Below are 11,826 nucleotides of genomic sequence, written 5' to 3'. Positions count from 1 at the left end.
CTTCCAGGTAGAACAAATTACTTGAAATGCCAGAGAAATCAAATGAATGACTATAAGTATGTTCAAAAATATCAAAATAATCAAAGAAGGAAAACTACTAAATTAATCTATAGAGACACAAAAAGTTATTTGAATGAATAAAAGGAGTCAATAAAACATATGAGTAAGGAGAAAAAAAAACAAAGAACAAAAAATCTGAAGTACTGGAAATGAAAAGCATAATAAATCAAATAAAAATATTGTGAAGAAAATGTCACCCATAGCTTGCATCAGGAAGAAGACATAATATATGAGCTTAAAGACAAAGTAAAAGATTTGGAATATTCCAAGAAGGAGAAATATAAATTAGTAAGAATGTATCAGTGGCACTTTCAAGACTTTGCAACACCATGAAGGTGTTAAACCTAAGAATTCTGTAGGAGGAAAAATTCACTATACAGGGATAATAAGTATTTTTAACAAAATCATAGAATAAAATTTCCTAAAACTAGGGAACAAAATGCCAGTACAAATACAGGAAATATTTAGAATACCAAACACAGAAGACAAAAAAAGAACCTATACTCATACTATAAACAAATGATTAAATTTAAATATCAAAGATGTATATTGAAAACAGTAAGAGAGAAGCATCAAGCCACTTATGACCTATAAAGATAGGCTCATCAGAATAACAATAGATTTCTCAACTGAAACTTTAAAAGTCAAGAGACATTAGAATGATTTTTTTCAAAATTCTAAAAGAAATCTACCAGAACAGACTACTATACCCAGCAAAGTTATCTAATATAATTAAAGAGGAAAGAACTTTACATGATTAAAAAAATAATAATAAGCTAAAAAGTATTCATGGTCACTAAGCCAGCTCTACAGAAAGAAAAAAAAATGAAGGGAATCATTCATAATGAAGAGGAAGAAAAAACATATATATGAGGCCATAGGAAAACTAACCAATGCTGAAATAATAGTGAATACAAGAAAGGAATAAGAAGAGCACCAAGCACTACAAAATTAACAATAAAGATAGAAATTAGCACACACTTTTCAACAATATATCTGAATATAAATAATCTCAATACCATCATCAAAAGAACAAACTGGCAGAATGGATGAAAAGGCAGGATCTTCTGTTGCCTCCAAGAAACTGTCCTTTCCACCATAGTGTAAAAACATGGTAATATTTTAAGCAAAATATTACTATGAGCCCAGGATAAAAGCAGATATCACTATTCCAATATCTAACAGAATACACTTTAAACCAACCTTAGTCAGAAGAGATAAAGAAAGTTACTTTATGTGGACCAAGGGAACAACCCAAAGAGAGTATGTTATAATTTTAACATATATGAACTAAATACACCCAATTTTGTTTTCAACAAACACTTTGAGATGTAAAGCTACAGACTAACCCTTTTGCACAATAGTAGTAGGAAACTTCAATACCACACTATTAGATATTGACAAGTTCTTCCAGCAAAAAAAAAAAAAAAGAAAGAAGGAAAAGAAAAAGAGAGGCATCTAGATTAAATGATATGGGAAAAAATGGGCCTAACAAACATCTCCAGAATATTCTATCCAAATGATACAGAATCCACATTTCTCCAGCAGTGCATGAAACTTCCTCTAAAATAGATCATATATTATGACACATAGCAAATCTTAACAAATATATAAAATTTAAAATAATTTCTTATATTCTATCTGACCAAAATGGAATAATGAAACTGCTAATCAATGAACAATTTCATGATGACTGGATCATTGAAGAAACCATGAAGAAAATCAAGAAATTCTCAAAATCAAAACATACCAAAACCTATTGAAAGTTACTCTGAGAGGGAAGTTTATAGCTCTAACTGCCTATATTAGGAAAGTGGAGATATTCCAAACAAATAATTTAATGATACACTGGAAGTCCCTGGAAAAAGTAGAACAAGGCAAACCAAGAAAGTCCACAAAATTTAATCATGATCAGAACAGAAATTTTAAAAATAGGGACAAAAATGTAAAGAACCAGTGAAACAAAGAAGTGGTTCACTGGAAGGATAGAACAGGTCAATAAATCTTAAGTGAAACTAACTGAAAGAACAAGAAGACACAAATTTAAAAAAGAGAGATGAGCGTGAGTCATTATAACAAATAACAATAAAATTCAGAAAATTGGGAATAAACAGATGGCTTAGCAGTTAAAGAGTTTTCTCGCAAAGCCTGATGAACAGAGTTCATTTCCCCAGTCCCCACAGGAATCTGGAGTTCATTTGCAGTGGTTGGAGGATCTGGCATGCCCATTCTCTCTGTCTCTCTTCTCTCTCTGTCTCTGCTTACAGATAAATAAATATATACATATTTAAATCTTTTAAATAAAAAAATTCAGAAAATCACAAAATGGAAATTCTAAAAGAAATAGGTGGATTTCTAGATACATATAACCCACCCAAATTAAACCAAGTTGATATTAATCATCTAAGCAGACCTATATCACACAATGAGATTGAAACAGTTATATAGAATAAAACTTTCAAATATAAAAAGCACAGGACTAGATAGATTCACTGGTAAATTTTATCAGACTTTCAAAGTACATCAATGTTTCTCAAAGTGTTTAATAAAGTAGAAAATGAAGTAATGCTACTAAACTTCTTTTATGAAGCCAGTATCACCCTGAAACCAAAAATCAGACAAAGACAACAAATAAAGAAAGAAAACTATGCACCAATCATCTTCCTCATGAATATATATGTAACAAGTCTCAACAGAATAACTGCAAACTGGATTCAGGGACACATCAAAAACATCATTCATTATGCTCAATTTGGTTTATTTCACAGTTGGGATGGTTCAACATATGCAAACCAATAAATGTAATAGACCATATAAATGAACTCAAAGACAAAAGTTATATGATCATTTGACAAAACTCCTGAAGAGTTCTGGAATAAAAAGAACATAATAAGAATTATAGGGCTGGAGAGATGGCTTAGCGGTTAAGCGCTTGCCTGTGAAGCCTAAGGACCTTGGTTCGAGGCTCGGTTCCCCAGGTCTCATGTTAGCCAGATGCACAGGGGGCGCACGCGTCTGGAGTTTATTTGCAGAGGCTGGAAGTCCTGGCACGCCCATTCTCTCTCTCTCCCTCTGTCTTTCTCTCTGTGTCTGTCACTCTCAAATAAATAAATAAATAAAATAAAAATAAAAAAAGAATTATACACACCAAATATATAGGAGAAAGTTAAAATAATTTATGCTAAAATCAGGAACACTATAAGGATACCCATTTTCTCCACTATTGTACTGGAAATACAGCAATAAGATAAGAAAAAATAAATAAAAAGTTTGCAAACAGGAAAGGAGGAAGAAATCAAATTAACTTTATTCACTGACATTATGATTCTATTCATGAGACCCTAAAGACTCTACCAGAAGGGGCTGGAGAGATTGCTCAGTGGTTAAAGGCTCTCACAAAGTGTGTTGCCCTAGGTTCAATTTTCCAGACAGCCACATTAAAGACTGTGTGTTTTCAACCATAAGGGAACCTGGCATATGCACATATACATGCATACATACATACATTCATACATACAGACATTCTAAATATTATGCCAGAAAACTATTCGAGCTAATAAATCCTTTGAACAAAGTAGCAGGACACAAAATTAACACAACAGAAATCAATAGCTGTCCTATATAACAAAAACAAACATGCTAGTTATGAAATCAAGGAAATAATACCATTCACAATTAACTCAAAAATGCCTATGAATAAACCAAACTAAAACACTCAAGAGAGATCGATTAAGAAGACACTAGGAAAAGGAAAGATATCCCATGCTCATGAATTTGAGGAAGCAATATTGTGATGATAGCTATCTTACCAAAAGCAATTTGTAAGTTTAATGAAATTCCCATCAAAATTCCTTTGCCATTATTTATTTAAATGGGAAAAACATATTTGGAAGCATCAAAGATCTCACATAGTCAAAGCAAACTTTAGCAACAAAACTAAAGCTGTATGTGATTTATTAGGTATATTACATTAAACCATAGGAACCAAAACAGCAAGGTCCTGACATAAAGACAGACATGCAGATCAACAGAAAATAATACAATAGATATAAGCCCCTGCATCTAACCATCTAATTTATTTTACCAAAAAAAATGTCAATTTTAAGAGGCATCCTCTTTAATAAATGGTGCTGCAAAAACTGGATAACCACATGCAGAATAAGGAAACTAGAGCCTTATCTCACTCTATGTATAAGAATCAACTCTAAGTGAACCTAAGACCTCAACCTCAGACCTGAAACTCTGAAACTGATAGAGGAAAATGCATGGGAAGAACTTCAAGATATAGGCTTAGGAAAGGACTTTCTGAATAAGACTCCAGTTATTTAGGAAATAAAGCCGATGATCAACAAATAGGAGATAAGGAAATTAACTTTTGTTTTGTTTTGTTTTTTAAATTAAGGCCTCACTGTAGCCCAGACTGACCTAGAACTCACTTTCTGCCCAAGGCTGGCCTTAAGCTCATGGCGATCCTCCTACCTCTGACTTCCAAGTTCTGGGACTTAAGGCATGTGCCACCATGCCCAGATTCAATGCGTTTTATACAGCACACTCCAAAAATGAGGCAGAGAACTCAATATGGAGTTCTCAAAGGAAGAAATACAAATGGCTAGCACACACTTAAAAACATGATCAACCTCCCTAACCATTGGGGAAGTTCAAATTAAAACAACCATGGTATTCCACCTTACTCCAGTAAGGATGGAAATCATTAAAAGATCCAACAACAACAGATGTTGACGAGGATGTGGGGGAAGAGGAGCCCTCATTCACTGTTGGTGGGAATGTAAACTTGTACAACCACCATGAAAATCAACATGGAGATTCCTGAAAAGAATGAACATACTGCAAAAAGACCCAGTTCTTCCTTCACTGGGCATTAACCCTAAATGATCCACACTTCACTACAGAGATATTTGCGCAACCATGTTTATAGCTGCTCAATTCATTATAGCTAAGCACTGGAATCTACCCAAGTGCCCATCATTGGATGAATGGATAACAAAATTGTGGTACATTTACACAATGGAATTCTACTCATCAGTGAGAAAAAGTAATACAATGTAATTTGTAGAAAAATGGACAGACATGGAACAGATCATGTTCACTGGACTCATACAATAACAGAAATAAAAATGCCACATGATTTTGAGAGGGAGTAGAGTTAGGTTGGCTGGACCCCTGAAGGTGAAAGTGCAGGAAAGTTTGCACTTTCTAGAAATCAAGGATGATCTGAATTCTTATCTCTTGTCTAGTTCTCCTAGACCTGTTTTTCCACAATCAACCAGGAACCCCCTGGGAGGGAGATCTTACATAGGATTTAAACATTGTGGTTGGTCAAGTTCAGCCCCTGGTATTTGGTGTCAGGGTTTACCTCTTCCTGAGACTGCCCCTATCCCCAACTAACCAGCTGTCCCTCTGGCTCACCTGAGACAGAAGATAGTCCACCTCCACAAAAAGGTTATAAATATCTTTGCATGGAGAGGGCAGACTCTCTCTGATCCCTTAGGAATTTCCATATGTGGGTGAGATTTTCCCTCATCAGGCCCAGCCAGGAGGGGCTTGGCCGAGGCCGTTGGCCTAGCTGGATGGGGTCCTTAGCCCTTACTATCCACATGGGCTTCTTTACCCCTCCAGCTCTCCACATAGCAGGAACTCCTTGAACTTTCTTTTCTCTTTTCTTGCCATGCTTCTTTCCAGGCCCTCCATGTGGGATCTCTAGCCATGTGGGTGCTTTTCCTTGGCTCTGTACTTCCCTCAATAAATATAATAATTTAATAATTATCATTCTAAGTCTTCTTTTACTTTCAATTCTTTCACTAAAATTAGAAACAAATCTAGGGTTTGGGGTTCAAGGACTTCCCTGGACTCCTAGCACTCCGTTACAGTCTCAATTATTTGCAGTTCCTAACATGGACTTGCTCCAGTTGCTGAAACATCTGATAGGCAACTCAAGGCTCAGAGAATAGGAATGGAAGGGTTAGTGGGGAGGGGAGGGAAAAGCAAATATGAAGTAAATACAAAATGAACCGGTGCCCTAAAAATCTTTGTCCTTGGAGATAGACTAAAAGATATAACCTTCAAAAGGAGTAAGGGGGAGTGCCTGAAAAGAAGGGCCCTGGAAGGGTGGGATGAAGCCTAAGTTTAAAAAAAAGTTATCTCTGGCCTGTCACTCTCAGTATCACAAATCAGTTGCTACCCACAGTGACCTGTTGATCAAAGAGACCTACAAGGTTCCCAAAACAAGATAGGTTTATGTTAAAGCACTTGATTACCTGCCTTAGGAAAAAGGTCAGACCCTATTGCTGAAGTCACTATATGCTACCAACACAGAGATGGAGAGAACTGGCTGGAATCCAGAAGAGAGCCATTCCCCAGACTGTTAGCCCATCTAGTGCTGGAAAGTGTTACATGGGTGAAAGTTGCCAAAAACAGTCTGAGCAAACGGAGGTCTAAGCTACTCAGAAGCAAACATCCTGACAGGATGTATATGCCAGTACAATAGTGGCTCACAGCTTTGATGGGTAAGCATAGCTTTCTGATTGGCTAAGAGATCAGCTTAGTGGAAAAGAACCCGTATCTGGAGTTGGGAACCAGATCAGAATCCTATGGAGACAAAGATTATGCTCTCCAGGGTCAAGCTCTCATGAGACTTTGGCTACAAGAGGGGTTACATACATCAAATTCTCCCTACATTAATAATGCTTCTTCCATTTAAACTATGTTTACTTTGCTCTCCGTTGGAGATTCTGTTCTTCTTTATCAGAAGATGGCAAGGCACAAGCAGATAAACTGCCCCTTGCACTTCAGCCAAAACACAGCTGAAACTACAGAGGAATTGGGGAGATGAACAAGAGTGCTACTTCCATGCGGAACCTGATAATCAGTGCCAGGGTTAAGGAGATCGTCTCTGAGGACACTCAACACCTACCAAAGCAGAGATCCAGAGGCTCCCAAGAGCTCATCACTGAAGTAGACTTAAAATTTGCCCTCTGCGTTGGGTTGCCCTCGGAAGTAGCGACCCAGGCGTCTGGGAAGTCCCAAGCGAGGGGTCTTACTCTCGGGAACTGTGAGTGTTTTGACGGCGTGGCGCGGGATGGAGAGGGATTAGGAATGGACTCCTCCGGACCGTCGCTTCGGCTTTTCGCCGCGCAGTTCCTCTCTCCAACGGCCGCATTGCGGTGGAACCCCGGCGCCGAGAGGCCTGCGCCTGCGCACTAAGCATCCCGTTGGGTCGGGCCTTGCCCGTAGGAAGCCGGTCTTGTTCCCGCCGAGCTCGCGGCCCGCGCCCGGGCCTGGGCTGTTTGGCATTTTGCATCCCAGTTGGTGACGGAGGCGTCTTTGGGGATTCAGACGGAGGAACCAATGGTTTTTTCTCCCCCGCGTGACCGGTTTCGGACTGATGACTCTTTAAAAAAACATGAGCAGAATTTTAAACTTGCAGGCGTTAAAAAAGATATTGAGAAACTTTATGAAGCTGTACCACAGCTCAGCAATTTGTTTAAAATTACGGACAAAATTGGAGAAGGGGGCAAGACAATGTCATGGGAGTGAAATACTGCTTTAGGAAAAATGACCATGTGGTCATTGCTATGCCATATCTGGAACATGAGTCCTTTCTGGACATTTTGAACTCACTTTCTTTTCAAGAAGTATGAGAATATATGTTTAATCTTTTCAAAGCTTTGAAACGCATTCATCATTTTGGTATTGTCCATCGTGATGTTAAGCCCAGCAATTATTTATATAATAGACGCCTGAAAAAGTATGCCTTGGTAGACTTTGGTTTGGCCCAAGGAACCCATGATAGAGCTTCTCAAATTTGTTCAGTCTAAAGCTCAGCAGGAAGGTGACTCAGAAAACAAGTTTCACAGAATCACTGGAAGCAAGAGTTTGCTGAGTGGCTCGACACCTAGGGTTCTGGACCAGCAGTCTACCACAAAACCTTCTGTCAAAAGACCCTACACAAGCGCACATATTCAAGTTAAACAAGGAAAAGATGGACAGGAGGGATCTGTAGGCCTTTCTGCCCAGCGCTCTGTTTTTGGAGAAAGAAATTTCAATACACACAGCTCCATTTCCCATGAGAGCTCTGCAGTGAAACTACTAAAGCAGTCAAAAACCGTGGATGTAATATCAAGAAAGTTAGCAACAAAAAAGAAGACCATTTCTACAAAAGTGCTGAATAGTGGGGTGATTAAGAGAACTGCCAGCTCTTGTCCGGCCAGTTTGACTTGTGACTGTTCCGCAACAGATAAAGTGTGCAGTATTTGCCTTTTGAGGCGTCAGCAGGTTGCTCCCAGGGCAGGCACACCGGGATTCAGAGCACCAGAAGTCTTGACAAAGTGCCCCAATCAGACCACAGCAATTGACATGCGGTCTGCAGGTGTCATCTTCCTTTCTCTGCTTAGTGGACGATACCCATTTTATAAAGCCAGTGATGACTTAACTGCTTTGGCTTAAATTATGACAATTCGGACATCCAGGGAAACCATCCAAGCTGCCAAAACTTTGGGCAAATCAATATTATGTAGCAAAGAGGCCCCCGCACAAGACTTGAGGAAGCTCTGTGAGCAACTCAGGGGTCTGGAGCCTCAAACTGACAAGTCACACAGTGACACAGAAGGACACGCTTCTTGTGACCCTCCTTTGTCAGAGAACACTGACCATAATGCTTGCCTCCCTCAAATGTCTCAAGCTCAGCTCACAGGGACTTCGATGCAGACAGGGGACAGTAATGGCCTCAGGGGCCATTTTGATGCACATACTACCAACTCCAGAGGCTGGGACCAGGTACCTGATGAAGCTTATGACCTGCTCGATAAACTTCTGGATCTAAATCCAGCTTCAAGAATAATGGCAGAAGCAGCCTTGTTGCACCCCTTCTTCAAAGAGATGTGCTCCTGATAACAGCTCATGTGACTGCTGTGTGTTAGGCATTAAAAGTTCTTTGTAATAACCCCAAGATCTTGTTTAGTATCTAGTACGGGATGAATAATTTATTTAAAATTGTAATATTTGCCATGGGGGCAGACTGTAAAATACCGGTGGAGACGTTTGTAAATGCCTGGAAGAGTTCTTGGTACTAAACCTGGTCTTGAGTTGAAACCACCCAAGTAAAAATCAGATCTTTAGTTTCCCTAATTACTTCTCACTGCCACAGGAGCAATTGCAGTCTGGCACAGGGTTTCAGGGTACAAGACTTAAAATTATGAGTGTGATAGGTTTTGATGAGCTTCCCGACTTGTTACAGCATGATCTTGAGGTGTGCTTTTCAGATGTTTGTGCTGGTGTTCTTTGCAGTTACAGAGGAAGATCCTTTCCTTGTCTAGAGGTGTGTATTACGCCTTTTGAGAACACTAATACGGTGACTGAGGAAATGTTTTTCATGGAACAAAATGTCATTTAAAATTGAATTTATTCAGTTTTTTAAAAAGATATTTCATAAAGGTATCTGTGTAGATGGTCATAGATTTTACTTTTCTCCTCTGCCGTGCCTGACACATTCATTTTTCTTAGAAACTGGTGTCTAACACAAGGTTTTCAGGTGCTTTTTTAAATGTTCTTGTGTTTATAGTTGGGAACTAATGAGTGTCCACAAGCTGAAGCTTCAAGCAGTGGGGAGTGGTAATCCTCCAGACGCTCCTGTTCCTCTGGGTGTTTTCTCACAGTCGTGGTGTGTGTGCTTAGTAGCTGCTAAGAGGAAAAGTGAGCACAGAGGCGAGAATATCGCTGGAGATTTTTTTCTCTGTCTAGAGCATTCAGATTTCTGCAGCCTCATGGTAAGCAGAGGAATGATTACCAGGCTCTTAGATGAGCTTGGAAGAGAAACAATGAAATAGACAGAAACAGAAAAAAAAATAATTCAGAGAAGTTACGACTTCCTTACACTCCAGAATGATCTATACCAATGACAGCTGTCAACCTTCCTATGGGAAGTAAGTGTGGAGGGCTGACCCACTAGAAGCTCCTCGTACATGTCATAAACCGCAGCAGCAGCAGCTTGGGGAGCTCAGCTCTTCACTTGGTTATCTGGAACTTGATAAGTCAGTATAGCTACCTCATCTATTTAGTAAGTGTAGGTATATATGTATACACACATTTGTGCATGGCATTGATTTATCTGGTGCTGTAATCGTTTTTTTTTTTTTAAACTTGAATGGTTTTGAATTTGTATGTTTAATAAAAAAAAAAGTCATCCTTTTGGAAAAAAAAAAAATTTGCCCGCCATGGCTCAGGGAATTTTATAGAAAAGAGGGCAGAAAGATTGTAAGAGTCACAGGTTGAGACAGCGTGCCCACAGGCATTCCCTCCCCCACCCCCCTGCAATAAACAAAAACTGACTGCTGCTCCCAAAAAACGCATAACCCACAACCTCACTGAGAAGGGTCCCTAGTAGAATGGGGGCAGGAACAGAGGAAAAGAGGGTATCAACACATGATGTCCATACAAAATATGTTGTTTTAATAATAATAATAATAATAATGAAATAAAACAAACCAATCAAAAACTGAGCCATGAAATTGAACATAAACTTCTCAAAAGAAGAAACAAAAATGGCCAGTAAATATTTTTTGAAGTGTTCAATATCATTAGCCATCAAGGAAACACAACTTAAAGCTACTTTGAGATTCCATCTCATTCTGTTCAGAATGACTATCCTCAAAAATCAAAAGACAATAAATACTGTTGAGGGAATGGGGAAAGATGAACACTTATTCATTGTTGGTGGAAGTATAAACTGATGTAGCCATTATAGAAACCAATGTGGAGGCTTCTCAAAAAAGCTAAAAATTGAACCACCATATAATCCAGCCATATCACTTCTGGGTATATGCCCTAGGCACTCTACTCTTACTATAAAGATACTTGCTCATCCATATTTATTGCTCCTTTATTCACAAAAGCTAGGAAATGGAATCAGCCCAGAGGCCCATCATCTGACAAATAGATAATGAAGATGTGGTACTTATACACAATTGAGATTTTTCAGCTGTGAAGAAAATGAAATTTGAAGAAAAATGGATAGGCCTGGAAAATATTATACCTAGTGAGGTAACTCAGGTTCAGAAAAACAAAGACTGCATGTTCCTTCTAATATGAAAAGCCTCTCTTCAAATTTTTAGATTAGTATGTAAATTGGGATAAGAGACAGTAGAGGAAAGAAAGCTATTGTTTCAGAGAGGCTTAAGGAGAGGGATAGTAGAAATGTAAGTAGAGTGACAATACTAGGTGTGGAAGATTTAAGGGGATGGAGGAGAAGAGAGTGTGGGAGGGATAGTCAAAACCAAAGAAAAGACTATATGGAAATTTATTTTTTGTAAGCTAACTAAGGATATAATTTTAAAATGAAAGAGTTTGGGACAGAAGTACCCTGTGGGTATGGTGAATGCTGCTCCCAGAAGTCAGAGGTCATTGCAGAAAAACTTGATGCCCAGCACTAAAAATATTCAAATTGTCTCATATTACTTTCTGTCAATCACGTTGGCAAGGCTTTAGAATGAATACAGTGTTCAGTAGATTGAATAAAATGGGACCTATCTTAAGTGTGGGATAGTAAGAAAGTAATTTGTCATAATTTTCTGGAGGGAAACTTGGCAACTTTTTCAAACGTACTAAAAAGTTCAGACCATTTTATATGCAATTCTCATTCTAAGAATCTATGCAAGGAAATTACATAGTATTTTTAAAGGATTTGTTAAAAGTGTCTTTTATACCATCACTTTCAATTCAAAGAAGTAAAAATATCTTCAAAACTAGTAACAA

At 38.4% G+C, this 11,826-nt stretch overlaps 1 pseudogene; it reads left to right on the top strand.

Annotated features, from left to right (window-relative positions):
• The first annotated feature begins 7,369 nt into the window (after positions 1 to 7,369).
• LOC101614678 lies at positions 7,370 to 8,970 on the top strand (annotated as a pseudogene).
• Positions 8,971 to 11,826: the final 2,856 nt, after the last annotated feature.

This window comes from Jaculus jaculus, chromosome X, assembly GCF_020740685.1.
Source record: "Jaculus jaculus isolate mJacJac1 chromosome X, mJacJac1.mat.Y.cur, whole genome shotgun sequence".
Taxonomy (NCBI): Eukaryota; Metazoa; Chordata; class Mammalia; order Rodentia; family Dipodidae; genus Jaculus; species Jaculus jaculus.
This window is presented reverse-complemented; position numbering and strand designations above follow the sequence as displayed.